Here is a 15,609-nt window from a genome sequence, read left to right as displayed (position 1 = left end):
AAGACTTGGTGAAGCAAGAATTTTCTGCTTTGATGTAAGAGAAGGCTGTGGTGTTTCAAACTGACCACCTACCATCCCCAGATTGGCAGTGGGCATGAGGATAGCAACCCAATACCCTGGTGCATGTTGCTGGTGCCAGAGAGAGCAGTACGGACCTTATTCTAAAATAATTTTGGTTGTGGGTCTCAACCAGTCTGTAGGCTCCCTCAAGGAGCAGTGGAAAGGCTTCCTTTGTTTTGCAGGGTTAAAAGTATTCTCTGGGCTGAGTCGACTTCACACGCACCTTTTCCCAAAAGCATTTAAAGGCATGCATATTTCTGGCCTAAGAAGCCTGGGCAATTTAAGGCTAATGGGTTGAGGTGCAATTTTTCATAGGGAAAATAGAGCATTTGATGCTGTCTGCAGCACGGTCGCATGTGTTTATGTGCACACTACTCTCAAGGAAAATGTGACCCACAGTTGTTTAGGAATCACTGGTACAAATGTCTCACTGAGAGTAACAGAATGAATACACGTCCCCGTGTTCACTCATTCATGCATTCGCTCATTGACCAAATATGTTCCAGACCTTATTTTGGTTCTGGGAAGTAAATGGTAATTGACAAAATGTCCCTACCCAAAGAGCTCCCTTCTAGTGAAGAGGGGCGTGAAAAAAACAAGGAAAAGCCAAGGAAACAATCAAACAAAATAAAAGAAATTGTGGGAGAGTGTCGGAGAAGCTATCCCCTTCCGTCCAAGGCCCGTAGACCCTGCCGGAGCCGCTGCCGCTGTGGATGATTGGGAGGATCCGGTGCACCAAGGGAAGCTGGCCAAGCAGGCTGAGCAATACAACAAAATGGCGGAATCAATGAAGAAAGCAGCAGGGATGGATGTGGAGCTGACAGCTGAAGAAAGAAACCTCCTATCTGTTGCATATAAAAATGTGATTGGAGCTAGCAGAGCTTCCTGGAGAATAATCATCAGCATTGAACAGAAAGAAAAAAAAAGGGAGAAGACAAACTAAAATGATGGGAGAATACTGGCAAATGGTTGAGACTGAGCTAAAGTTAATCTGTTGTGACATTCTGGACATTCTGGACAAGGTTTTCTAATTATAAAATCAAAGAGGACTACCGCAGGTATCTGGCTGAATTTCAGGAAGGAGGCTGCAGAGAACAGCCTAGTGGCTTACAAAGCTGCTAGTGATATTGCAATGGCAGAACTTCCAACACATCCCATTCACTTAGGTCTTGCTCTCAATTTTTCTGTATTCTACTATGAAATTCTTAATTCCCCTGACCATACCTGCAGGTTGGCAAAAGCAGCTTTTGATGATGCAACTGCAGAACTGGATACGCTGATTGAAGAAAGCTACAAGGACTCTACAAGTATCATGGAATCGTTATGTGATAATCTGACACTATGGACTTCAGACATGAAGGGTGATGGTGAAGAGCAGGATAAAGAAGTGCTGCAGGATGTGGAAGATGAAAAATCAGTGAGACACAAAAGCCAACAAGAGAAACCACCTCTGACCACCCTGCACCTTCCCATTTCACCCCTCTTGGAAATTCCCCCATTGTCACTGAGAACCACCAAATCTGACTTTTACCTTTGGTCTCAGAATTTAAGTTCCTGCCCTGCTGTTTTTTGTTTTTTAACAGTTTTCAAAAGTTCTTTTTTTTTTATCTCTTTTTTATCCTAACTTTAAAAAATTTACTAGTGAAAAGAATTCACTAGTCACCAATGCAGGTTGCTGAGCACCAACTCGATATGCTGAAAATTGATGATGATAACAAGGAGAAAGAATCAAGCAGTAAAATAACCCTTGGCCCTAGGCAGCAACTTAACCTCTCAAAGTTCCAGTTTCCTCATTTGTCAAATAATGGTACTAGCAGTGCCTACTTTATAAGAGTTTTGTAAAGATTACATAAAATAATAGCATATGGGATCCCAGGAAATTATGAAGTATTGCATGCATGTTAAAAATAGCTGTTATTACTATGGGAACAGTTTCCAAATGAAACAGATCTCCGAAGATGAAACAGACTCCTAGCATCTGGATTGACGTGCTTACAAGACCCTGAGGAGCAATTCAACATTCTCAGCCTCTGATCCAAGCAGCTTACCTAAGGGGTTAAGTGTAGATTCTCTATTCTGATATGATTTGCAACTTCTCCATCAAAACCTATGCTGGGTTACAATTGCTGTAGTTCCTCACTCACCACGTACAGAGTATGCTGCTCCCTAAGGTCCCAGCTAATGGTCCAAGCTGCATGTCCATGTACTCCCTGGGGTCTCCTGCATAACAAGGTCCCTGGGGTTTATCATCACTGGAAGAAATCTTGGTCCTTCCAAAAGAATCATTAGAGGGATGGTGGCAATCTAATTGTGGTGACTTATTACCTTGCCTTCCTATTTGCCTTCTGGCCAGTGCTTTCACAAAGGTCACCAGCTTTGGGCACCTCTGACTCTTGCTGACTTTGAAGCCATAAATCGCTGTTAGAGATCATTGCCTAAGAACTTTGACTTTGCTGGGGATGTGCTGGACCAGTGGTCCCAAAAAGAGAAGGTATAAGATGATGGGCTTCCCTTAGACGCTTAGTGTCCACCTATCTCTCAACCTTCCATTGCCTTGTTCTGTGGTCTGCTTTTAATTCCATTCTTTCATCCCTCTGGTTTCCTTTGTTTGCCCTCGTCTCTCCCCAGGGAAGAACTTTGCTCCTCAACTATGTATGGCTGCCTTTTTCCTCAGCCCCATCTCATCATGATTACTCACAGAGTTATGCCTCTTTCCCTTCATTTTCTCCAAGTCCCACACAGTCACTCTCTGCTCTCCAATTCATTTGTTGGGGTTAGTCACAAAAAGCAGTAATTTGAGCTTTGGTTTTATGAATAGTTATTGTTGCAGTGATTGGGAAAGAAACAGAGGTTGAGAAGAATAAAGCAATAAGCCTTATGACGCATTTAGTGTAGCCTCAGGTCAAGGTCCCTGCTTACCACCCCCCACCTCCTGCCAGGTGCTAAGCTGAACATTTTACCTACCTGTGCTTACCAGAATGCACTGCAAGGGCCTGTGCTTCAGAAGATACACTAGACATACAAGGTACTGAATATGCGGAATCAATCCTTCCTATTAAATAGAGGGGAAAGTCTTCCTTCAAATCCATTGTCTTTAACAGCGCTCTTACACTTGGTAAACTCACTTTTGAACAAAGAGTGGGTAGAAGTTGAAAATCTCTAGATAAAATTTAAGGACTATTTTATTTTCAGTATACATATTTATTTTTCAGTAACCCACTTTCAGCAGGTGGTACCGATTTTCCCATATGGTGGTAAACACATTTTCCTTCTTAAGTAAAAGTAAACAAGTATAAGTGAGTCGATGTAAAGAAGAATACAAAGAAGAATACAAAGATAGATCTGGCAAAATAGTGATTCTCAAATGACTAAAGATTGAGAAATACTGACCTATATTATTTCATCAAATCCCCACCACCACCCTGGGGGGTTGCAGATAAGGAACTTAACCTCATAGAAGTTAAGCTACGTATCCCAGGTCACCAGTTCCAAAGGTAAATGAACCAGCTCCTGATCTTACAGAGCTTTCATCCATAGGATCGGGACGCATCTGTGATACTGCACAGTATAATGGAGTCCCCTGGAACGTAAGCACAAAGCTGCAGGAACACAGAGAAATCAGAGAGGAGAAGTGGGAGCTAAGAAAGGCTTCACCAAGGAAGTGAAATGGAAATTGGGTTTGTTTTTTTTTTAATATATTTTATAGCTACTTTATTTATGTATTTATTTATTTTTGGCTGTGTTGGGTCTTCGGTTTGTGCGAGGGCTTTCTCTAGTTGCGGCAAGCGGGGGCCACTCTTCATCGCGGTGCGCAGGCCTTTCACTATCGCGGCCCCTCCTGTTGCGGGGCACAGGCTCCAGACGCGCAGGCTCAGTAGTTGTGGCTCACGGGCCTAGTTGCTCCGTGGCATGTGGGATCTTCCCAGACCAGGGCTCGAACCCGTGTCCCCTGCATTAGCAGGCAGATTCTCAACCACTGCGCCACCAGGGAAGCCCCGGAAATTGGGTTTTGAAGTATTTTCCAACCAGGGAAAGTAAAAGAGCATTCCAGATAGGGGAAGAAAGGAGGAGTGATATTTTCCCCCAGGTAATACGTAAAGCAAAGAGGTTTTGCAGTACAGATGACTCACTTTCTAGAATCATGTATAAGAAGTTTCCTCCAGAAAGCAATCAAGTTGATGCTCCTCCAGCAAAGGCCCGCCATCTTATTCTCTGTTACCTATGAAACCCAGAGCTTGGCCTTTCGGGTAAAAAAAAAATGGTAAGTTCCTAATCAGTCTTAGTCCGTTCATTAGGGCTTTTGGTTGGAACAGAATCTAACTTAAGCAAGAAAGAAAGTTATTGGAGGGGGTGGGAGGGAGACGCAAGAGGGAGGAGATATGGGGATATATGTATACATATAGCTGATTCACTTTGTTATACAGCAGAAACTAACACAACACAGTAAAGCAATTATACTCCAATGAAGATGTTAAAAAAAGAAAAAAGAAATTTATCGGAGGGATGTGGAAGAGCTTGCAGAACTGGGTTGGAAGCTGGAGTTTTAACTAGGACAGGAACCACGACAGATGCATAAGCACCAATAGCCAATAGACTGCTCTAACCATTTTCTATCTTTTTGTTCTTCTCAGAAAACTCAAAATCAGGGAGAGAAGGTGATTGGCCCAACTTGGGTCACAGGCCCAGGTCAGGGAAGGATGGGCACCCTGATGGGTTATCTCAACAAGGCTGTATTTGAGAGGAGAGCAGTTGTTCCCCCAAAGACAAACCGGGGTTCTGTTACTGGACTCCACCAGCACAGGGGCTGAGGGGAAGTCACTGAGGGTGTCCCATCTATTTGATGACCACTCATATAAGCCTTCTCCTCTCTTTCCCATGTGCCCATGCATGCCCAGACAGGAGACAGACCAGCCAACCCAGCCCTGTGGTGAGTGAATGGCAAAGGGGACGAGGTGAAATGGAGCTTTGGAGAACTGGCCTCCTTGTCCCGAAAGGCTGCCAATGTGCTCATCAAGCCCTGCAGCCTAGAGAGAGGAGACAGAGTGGCCGTGATTCTTCCCCAAATCCCAGAGTGGTGGCTCATAAACATGGCTTGTATGAGAACAGGTCAGTGCCAATACTTAACATTTCTAAATCATGCAGAAACAGAGAGACTGAAAGAAGAGGTTTTTCTAAATTGTTAGTTTTGATTGAAGTTAAGTTTACAAAGAACAGAAAAATAAGAGTTGAAATTAGGAGCAATCATGATGCAATAATAATAAAACTACCTTAAGAGGTAAGTATTACTGTGATGCCCATTTTGTAAGAGAGGAAACTGATGTTCAGAAAGGTTAAGAAGCTTGCCCAGAGTCACAGAGCTAGAAAGCTATGCAACTGGGACTTAAACACAAAACTCTATCAAAGCAAATGTGGGTACCAATGCCTCTTTGCAGTGCTGGTTATGATGTGTTCATCCAGATGCTCTAGAACTAACTTCTCTGAATATATTTGGATTCTCCCTGACATGGAAGTACAAAAGGAAGAAAAAGGATTTCATAACACAAGGATTTGTAAGACTATGGCTGTAGGTTCCAGCTGGAAAACCTCTGCCTCTTTCCAGACAGAAAGATTAATGTATTCAATGACACATTTTCTCCCACAGTAGTAATTTATAACATACCCCAAATAAAATTTCTATAGGATTCTTTTCCCCTCTATTACAGAAGTCAGCAAAAACCATGGCCTATGGGTTGGCCATCTATTTTTGTAAATAAAGTTTTAATGGAATACAACCACACTCACTTCTTTTACATATTGTCTATAGTTCTTTTTGCTCTACGACAGCAGAATTGCTAATTGAGACAGAGATGGTATGGCCCACAAAGTCTAAAATGTTTACTATCTTGCCCTTTACTGAAAAGGTTTTCCAATCCCTGCTCTAGAACACAACATAAATGTTTATAAGTCAATTAAAAATAAATAAGAATACCAAAGGATATACTACTATACAGAACACAAAAACGTTTGTTGCAATATCATTTATAATAGAAAAAATGGAAACAACTATATAGGAACAATTAAATAACTTATCAACTTAGCTGAGAATAAAGTTTAGTGGAGGTGTGTTTATTGCTAGTTGAAATTATGATGCCTCAATTTCATGGGATGTCATTAAAAAGATAATAATAAGGATTTCATAATGGTGTTGAAAAATGCTCTTATTGCCAATATTAAATACAGCAATATATAAAATTCTTTTTGCATTCACTATAAAAAGGAACTTGCAAATGTGAAACTGTGGGTTGGAAGGAGATTAAAGGTGGTTTATTTGTGAGAAAAAATGTACTAATATTACTTAACATAATGTATGCAATTTGTGAAATGCTGAGATTAAAAACAAACCCACAAGCTGAATGGTCAAAAATATACAGTTAATTAAATCTTAAACAAGCAGCTGAGGATTATGTTCTCAAGCTCAGAATAATTAAATCTTCTGAGTGAATATTGAGATGCTAGTACTATACACCACATGGCAAAATATTTTGCTTTTGCTGTGAAGTGTATACAGTCTAAAATTCACTAGAAGAGAACTTCCTCTTGACCCCCAACCTATCCATTGAATACATTCACATCACAAATCCACCAAGAGTACTAATAATTTCTGAGCCACTAAGAACAAGCGGTTTGCAAAATAAATAATCTTATATTTTTATATTGAGTGAATGATAAGAGATGTTTTCTTGATTAACTTCCTTATCACATATTTATTCATTTTCTCAAGAGGGGATGACATGTAAGAGCTTTTAAAATATATGCAGTAATTAAAGTTTCCTTCCTAGGAACTCAATTCCACATCTCCCTATTTAGCTGACTTCAGGAAACTCACCAAGAAATAAGGAGTCTGGTATATGACACAGGTCTTTGGAGTCTGGGAAGCGTATCTTTGAATCTTGGTTCTGCCACTTACTCACTTTGCAACCCTTGGGCTGGTTGCCATCTATACACTGGGATTAATTTTAAGTGAGATAGCAGGCACTTATCAAGTACTCAATAAATGGTAGTGGCGGTTTGTAATGCTTTACATACATTCCACTTTCTTCCCATTGATTTGCTTTAGAAAGTGCAAACCGTCTTCCCTCTGTTTTTCATCTAATTCTGCCATATATGTTCTTCTCATAAGGAACTAGTACATTAAAATCAGGCCCATCTCAGGCCAGTGTTTATAACTATCTTTTTTTTTCTTTTTTAATTAATTAATTTATTTTTGGCTGTGTTGGGTCTTCGTTTCTGTGTGAGGGCTTTCTCCAGTTGCGGCAAGCGGGGGCCACTCTTCATCGCGGTGCGTGGGCCTCTCATTGTCGCGGCCTCTCTTGTTGCGGAGCACAGGCTCCAGACGCGCAGGCTCAGTAGTTGTGGCTCATGGGCCCAGTTGCTCCGCGGCATGTGGGATCCTCCCAGACCAGGGCTCGAACCCACGTCCCCCGCATTAGCAGGCAGACTCTCAACCACTGCGCCACCAGGGAAGCCCAGGCCAGTGTTTAGAATGAAGAAGCTGGGATAAATCAAGCATTGCCAAAGTAATGTAGGCGAACTTTGATGATGCCAGACCAGTGGGAAGACCCAGGTTTGAGGGCTGACTCTGCCACTTGCCAGCTATGACCCAATCTCATATTCCATCAAATGGCAACAACTACATGGACCTACACGGTTGCTTAGAACAGTGGTCTCCAAGCTTTTATGGTTACACAGTCTATCAATAAAAATATTTGGGACACATATACTCCCATCTGGATATAGTTATTTAAGTTGTTCTACTCTGTTAATATAGTATGTATATTATAAAATACATACGAAAATGAGATAAAGTCATAAACAGAATTCTAATATCTCAAATAAATTTTTTTTTAATTCTCATTTCTTCTCTCATCCCCAGTGGATTATCTTGCCAAACTCACTTTGGAGACCACTGGTTCAGAGGACTGAATGAGATGATGTTCATGAAAATGTGTTATAACCTGTAAAGTGCTATTTAAGTGTTACATAATAATGACTCAAATGTTCCACAAAAATGATACATAATAATAGCCCACCATTATAATGCCTACTTTATACCAGACACTATTATTCTCCCCATTTTACAGAGAAGGAAAGGAACACACAGAGAGATCAAGTAACATGCTCAAGGTCACAAAGCTAGTAAGTTGCAAGGACAGGATCAGATCCAGGGACTGTCAGACTCTGAAGCCAGTGCTCTAAGGATCTCCCAGGGATCAGGGTCCTGTGGGATGTCCCTGGGGACCAAGGCAAGGGTAGCTGAAGGTTAGATTTCGTAGCTCCTTGCCACCCAGGCACAAAGTCCAAGTTTCCACAGTCCACAGTCTACTCAGGGCCCTCCCTCTTTCCCAGGGCTTGTCTTCGTGCCAGGAACAACCCAGCTGACAGCAAAAGACATCCTCCATTGGCTGCAAGCATCCAAAGTCAAGTGCACTGTAGCCAGTGAGGAGGTGATCCCAGCAGTGGAGTCCATTGTTTCAGAGTGTCCCGGCTTGAAGACCAAATTCCTGTTGTCTCAACACAGCCAGAATCGGTGGCTCAGCTTCCAAGAGTTATTTCAGTGAGTATTTTCCCTGCCTCATCTGTAGTGCCAGCAATAACACCAGTCACAACTACATCTCAGAGTCTCCTTGATCCCAAGGACTCAGCATACTGTGGGTTGATCTAGGCTTCTTCCCAGGAAAGAATCACCTAATAAAAGGTGTTTAAGGGACTTCCCTGGTGGTGCAGTGGTTAAGAATCTGCCTCCCAATGCAGGGAACACGGGTTCGAGCCCTGTTCCGAGAAGATCCCACATGCCGCGGAGCAACTAAGTCCGTGCACCACAACTCCAGAGCCTGCGCTCTAGAGCCCACGAGCCACAACTACTGAGCCCACGTGCCTAGAGCCCATGCTCCGCAACAAGAGAAGCCACTGCAGTGAGAAGCCCGTGCACTGCAATGAAGGGTAGCCCCTGCTCGCTGCAACTAGAGAAAGCAGCAACAAAGACCCAACACAGCCAAAAATAAATAAATAAATTTATTTTTTTAAAAAAAGTGTTTAAGGACAGAAGGAAGGGATGTAGCTCTGCTTCCATTTCTCTGCTTCCTACCAGGGCCTGAGATGAGTATCCTGCCTGGCTTGGCTCTTGCTTAACTCCCAACACTCTCACTGCCTTGACACCCTCTGGCCACCATTTTATTCTTCGAACATGGCCCATCTCAGGGCCTTTGCACCTGCTGTTTCTTCCATCTGGAATGCTCTTCCTTAGTCCTTTTCACAGTTGACGCCTTCCTGTCAGATTTCAGCTCTAATGTTTTATCATCAGTGAGGCTGTCCATGACCAACCTGTCTAGAGTAGAGTTCCAAGCCACTCTATCACATCCTGGTGTTTTCTTCATGGTACTCATCACTATCCAGATATCATATCCATTCATTTGTTCCTTTATTTACTGTCTATTTTTCTCCTCTACAGTAGGTGTTGACAAATTAGGGCCCATGAGCCAATTCTGGCTCGGTACTCACTTTTATAAATAAAGTTTTATTGGAACACAGCCACACCCATTTGAGTACACATTGTCTATGGCTGCTCTCATCTTACAAGAGCAGAGTTGAGTAGCTACAGCAGAGACTCTATGACCCTCAAAGCCTAAGATATTTACTATCTAGATCTTTACAGAAAAAAATTTGCCAACCCCTGTCCTAAATTGTAACTTCCCAGAAGGCAAAGGCACTGTTTGTCTGTTTGATTGATCACTCTATCCCCAGTTCCTACCATTTAGTTGGTGCTTAAGAAATACTTACTGAGGAATGAATGAACAAACAGATCACTTACCCTCAGGTTTCCTCATATGTAGAATGGAGATAATTATACTGCACATATCTCAAGTGTTGTTTTGAGGATAAAATAAGCTAATATGTGAGAAAGTGCTTCCTAAACTGTAAAAAAAGGGAGTAAAATGTTAATTAATAGTATTATCCTTCAAAGAGCTGTTAAGTAGCTTATGTTTAAAAAAAAATTCTTCCAGAGAAGCTTATAAAAAGAAGCCATATAACCTCTGTTGAATAAAGGCAGTTTCCTTTGTTGGAATAAAATTTTATCCTACTAGCTAATGTAAACCAAATCCTATTGGTCAATCCCAAAATTCTCTCCCAAGGCCATGCCACAGAATGCTGTTTGTGTCTTTCATAAACTGAGTACCTTTGGATAAGTCAAGTAACATCTCTAAAATTCTGTATCTTAGCCGTAAAATAGGGATAGCATAGTATCTACACAACTGAGTTGTAGAAGAATCAAATGTGATGAAGCATGTGACGCTTTTAGCATAATACCTGGCACAGAGTAATCACTCTGTAAGAATTACAGTAATTATAATTACTATTATGATTATTCTCAAGTTAATAAAGTCATTCAGCAGTGTAGTAATTCCCTAAGGTAGTATTATTCAGATTGAATATGCACATCCCTCAGTAAAATATTTTTTACCACACTCTAATACATGTTTATTTCTTTATAAATTATATACATGTACTTTTGTGCATCACACAAATATCAAAAATAAACATTTTAAAGAATGAATTCTAAAATACATATAATTTGAAGTTCTCCTATTTTCTTCCCCATCCCAGTTGTCTTGCACATCGCCTGGGCAGCAAGTTCCCCCACTTCTAAGACCCCTGTCCTAAACAACCCTGCAACATTCGGCTGAGTCCCCAAGAAACCTTAAAGATGCCACAAAATTCACAGAAGACAGAGGACTTTGAACTCACATGAATTTCACATTGAAATTTACACATTTGGGGAGTATTTTTCAAGATAAAGGGAATCCCCACTTAAAGCCAACAACTTTGGAGTGTCATAACTCCAAAAATACCATGGAAGAAATATCAGAGCTAGACTGGTCTGCCATGTTCAGCCACCATCTTGGGGCCCACATTTTGCAGAACCGCCTCTGCAGAGCACAGCTGTGTGGAGACAGGAAGTCAAGAACCAGTGGCCATTTATTTCACCAGTGGGACCACAGGCTCTCCCAAGATGGCCCAGCACTTTCAGAGCAGCCTCGGAATTGGGTACACCCTCTGTGGAAGGTAGGCAGGAAAACTGTTTTTTTAAATTCTCCCCTGAACTACCAACATGTGTACCCGATTGCCTAGTTGGCACCTCTACTTAGATATCTCCAGTGAAACATCTACAAAATAGAACTCTTAATGTCTTAGCTCAGTAAATGATACCATCTAACCAACTGATCAAGCAAGAACTTAGGAACTGACCTTGATCCAATCCCCACAGCAGCATGTCTGGCTCCTTCTCCTCTTTGCCAAGTAAATTTACCCACCCAGAAAGGCCTAAAACTATCATATTACTCTATTTTCTTTCTTACTGAGTGACCATGAGATGAGCACATGTTAATGGAAGAGAATAAGAGGTTGTAGACATCACCTCCAGTCATGACCTTTAATTAACCACTGCTGACATCTGTCTTTCTCCATCATACCACTTATCCCATCATGACCCTGTGCAGCGCTCCCACTGTGTACTGGATGCTTGTGCAAAAAGACCTTAATAGGTATTTGGGCAGAAATCTCCATTTGAACCACAAACAGAAGTTATAATCCAGCATCACGGATCTCCCCTTTTCAGCACAGGATAGCCCAGAGTTTCTGTCTCGCCACTACTGACATTTTGAACCAAATAATTCTGTGTCATGGAGTGCTGTCCTGTGCTTTGTAGCATGTTGAGCAGCATTCTACCTGGCCTCTACCTACTATATACCAGTAGCACCTCCCTCTCCACCAGTGATGATGACCAAAACTGTCTCCAGACATTGCCTAGAGTCTCCTGGGGGGCAACCCACCCGCCGCATCCCCAGTTTAAGAATCACTGGGAAGGCCTTTAAGGGCAACTGAACATTTTTCCAGAGACAACCAGAGCTCTACAATCCCAGCACTCCCATCACCCCCACCCTAAAAAAAACCCACAACTACATTTATACTGTCTTGAAGTTAATAAAGTCTTATGACTTGAAGCTTATATTTAACTTAGCCAAATCACCTGAACATTAGATGAAGTTACGAAGTATATTTATTTAACTAATATGAATTCAATACATAAGAAGATAAAGGAAGAGAGAAACAATTTAAGTCATCAGAGTCACCCCTTTCTCCCCTAAACGTGGATGCTTCAAAGCCAAAACAAATGGGAAAAGGACATCCTTTGTTTCCCCAAGGTGTAGACATCTAGGAGGGAGAATGCTATGAGAAACAGAATAAAGCAGATATGAATCTTCTCTTTTCCTGATCAACTTCTTGTGGCCCTCAGAATGTGAACATCTTGCTCATATTTCAAGATTAATTCAAGGGCTATTCTATTTTGAATAGACACAATTCATGTCCTACCAAACCCTACTACCCATTTTGGGGCTCACTGTATCGGTCGGGCTGTTCCAAGCTTTCTCACCTGAGTCCTGTAGGGCAGCTGAGTAGTAAGACACTGGTTAAAAGCTCAAGCTCCAAAGTCAAACAGGCAGGGCTCTGCTACTTTCTAATAGTGGACCTCAATCACTCAAGAGGACCTTGCTAAGCCTGCCTTACCTCCACCCATAAGAGATAGTTAAGAGCTACCTCACAAGGTTCTGGAAAGAATTCAACGTCAGCAGCATGCTTGGTGAGTGAGATACTTGACAAGCGGTAAGTGCAGAGTACAGATTACTCAACACTGTTCTTTATTATTTGGGAGGCCTTGGGAGAATTCTTTAACTTTTTTCAGCCTCATTGTCTTCATTTATAAAATAGGGTTTGTGAAGATTATGAGAGTGCTCCAAAAGCCCTTGTAACATAAAAAATGTTCAATTAATATTAGCTGCCATATTTCTTGGCTCATAATAAGTGCTTAATATCCTTATTAGCATTTTCTCCAACCTTTTCCTCTCTTGAATAACCTGCTAAAATGTAAACTCCACCAGGAATCTTTGTTTTAATCATAACATGCCCCACGTGCCTAGAACAATGTCTGGCAGGAGAGTAGGTGCTCAACAAATATTCACTGAATAAACTTTCCTAAGACTTGCCTCTCCTAGCTCTTTGCTTGTTGCTAATGTCCTAGTTATCTGGCAATGAAAGCCACTCATATTTCTCTCCCCAAAGACCCCATGCAACTCTCTCTTCAGATATAAATTCAAGAAGCTGCGGCATTGCCTGATGGGAGGGGAGCCACTCAATCCAGAGGTGCTGGAACGTGGAAAGTGCAAACTGGACTAATGCTATACAAGGGCTACGGACAGACAGGTGGTATGTTTAATGGACAAAGCTTAAGTTTACCCTTTCAACCCCAGGACTGCCAACTGAGCCCCTGAAGTGCTCCCACCATGCTCTACATTGTGATGGTGTTTCCCAAAACTTCTAAATTGCCCAATTAGGTTTGACTGAAGGGGAATTATGATTATTACTTGGTCTTCCTGCCTCCTCCTCACACAGGATAAGTCTCAGAGGTGTTAGGGGTTGAAGAGGTGCAGAATTGAGTAGCTCATCTTTCCAATGCACTGGGAAGGACCCCAGAGAGCCCCAGTGGGGAGTTACAAGGTGCACTTAATGGCACTCTTAGTCAAAAGGAGTGATTTTCAAAGTGTGGTCCTCAAACCAGCAGTATCAGTAGCACGCAGGAATTTGGCAGAAATACAAACTCTAATACCCCTGCCCCCTCCCTGACCTACAAATGAGAAACTGGGATGGGGCCCAGCAATCTGTTTTAACAATGTTCCAGGTGACTCTGATGCACACTCGAGTTTGAGAACCACTAGTCTCAGATAATATATTTCAGAAGATGAGACTGAATACTGGGAAAATCAGTCAAAGCTGGGTCTTGGATTTCATTGTCATGATATAGCTACAGAAAATGAAATTTTACATAGTTATATAAAACATGTCCTCTTAATAGGGAATAATTTGTGCCAATCAGAAAGGGCAAGAAATTAAACCAGGTTCAGTGGGGAAAGGAGTACTACCCTATGATGTCCAGGTGGGTAATATCTAACTGGTTCAATAAAGAACCAGTTAGTGTTCAGCATTGGTCCAAATTCCTGATGTGTCTGAAAAACAAATGTATCAATATAAATTGATTTTTTTTCCTGCAGGTAGTGAAAGCTTTTGTTGTCTTATCTGCACCCTTTAAATCATCCAACCCAGAGAAATTGACTCTTGAACTTCAGGATCATGTAAAAAAATCAACTGCACCTTACAAATATCCAAGAAAGGCAAGTATTGTGCACAAAAGTTAAGTGTGTGTTACCAAATAAGGATCTAAACTAGTAAGTATATAGAGTTTACTAGCTTTTGACTTTATAGTAACTCATTATATAAGTAGAAGACACCTGTTTCAACTTTAGCCCTAAGAATTTTGCTTTAAAATATTTTATATTAGGACACTACAAATGTCTGAAGAACTAGAATCTTTAGTCAACTCTGCAATACAAAGTAACTACTAAGGATCTTTATCAGACTAATCAGTCCCATTCCATATGAGGAAAAAAAATTATTTTTTTAAGACAGCAAATTGTTTTTAAAGACAGCACCTGACTTATCTATCATAGTACTCTTGGGCCATTACACACTCATAAATTCAAAGCACGGTGCCTTTAAGTATCAAGTGACCAAATTTAAGGCTCAGGATGAAGATATTATCCAAAGAAACTGTGGAATCTTTCCTGAAACCTTCTTCTTCAAAGGAGGGATTTAAGCATAATTCTGTATAAAGACACACAGATGGCACTGCAATTTCCTTCTAGTCTTAGAATCCTATTAGTTGATATTGACTGATCCTCTACATGAGAATTCCATTTCGACTGGCATCATTTCAGCTAAAATGTAGTTAATTTCAACCTAAGAACTAGTTACGTTTTCTCCATTCAAATCACTAAATTAGTGACTAGTTGCTTTTCGGAAATGGTTGAGGACATTTTAAAATACAGTAGTCATATCCTGAGGGAGAACAAAAAGAGTAGTTTACTGTCAAGTCAGGGAATAAGGGGAAAATTGTATAAACCCAAAATTATCTCTAAACCTCCAGGACCCAGCTCTTAAAAGGTCAAAAGCCAAGAATTAACTTGATGTTTCTCTTTGCATTTAGTTGTGGCCTCCATTTCCCTGGGGCAATAGAGACCCAGGTCTGGTTTGAACTGGAGGAAAGCAATAGAATAAAGGGATTAGTCTTCTGTCAAAGCATACAGGTGAATTTGCACTAAAAACCAGTATGATGGCGCTCCACTGTCATCTTTATATATAAATGGAACAGTTTCTGGTGACCAAGGCATCCAATTAGCTTCAGTTAAGACAACACCCAGACGCTGACACTCAATGCCAGAGAGTTTCATGAAAGCTCTCCCCTATTATACTGACAGTTGGGAGAGTAAAAATGGAATCAAGTGTCTCATAATATGTTTTTCTGTTAATTAGGTGGAATTTGTTAAAGAACTCCCAAAGACGATCACTGGGAAAAATCAAACACAACGTTTTAAGAGACCATGAATGGGGTTGAACATAGCC

General features: G+C 41.2%; 1 pseudogene; it reads left to right on the top strand.

The window, feature by feature from the left end:
• The first annotated feature begins 775 nt into the window (after positions 1 to 775).
• LOC103018256 (acyl-coenzyme A synthetase ACSM4, mitochondrial-like) lies at positions 776 to 15,601 on the top strand (annotated as a pseudogene).
• Positions 15,602 to 15,609: the final 8 nt, after the last annotated feature.

The sequence above is a fragment of the Balaenoptera acutorostrata genome, chromosome 15 (assembly GCF_949987535.1).
Source record: "Balaenoptera acutorostrata chromosome 15, mBalAcu1.1, whole genome shotgun sequence".
Lineage (NCBI taxonomy): Eukaryota > Metazoa > Chordata > Mammalia > Artiodactyla > Balaenopteridae > Balaenoptera > Balaenoptera acutorostrata.
The sequence above is the reverse complement of the archived record's forward strand: the minus strand, read 5'-3'. Positions and strand labels throughout refer to the sequence as shown.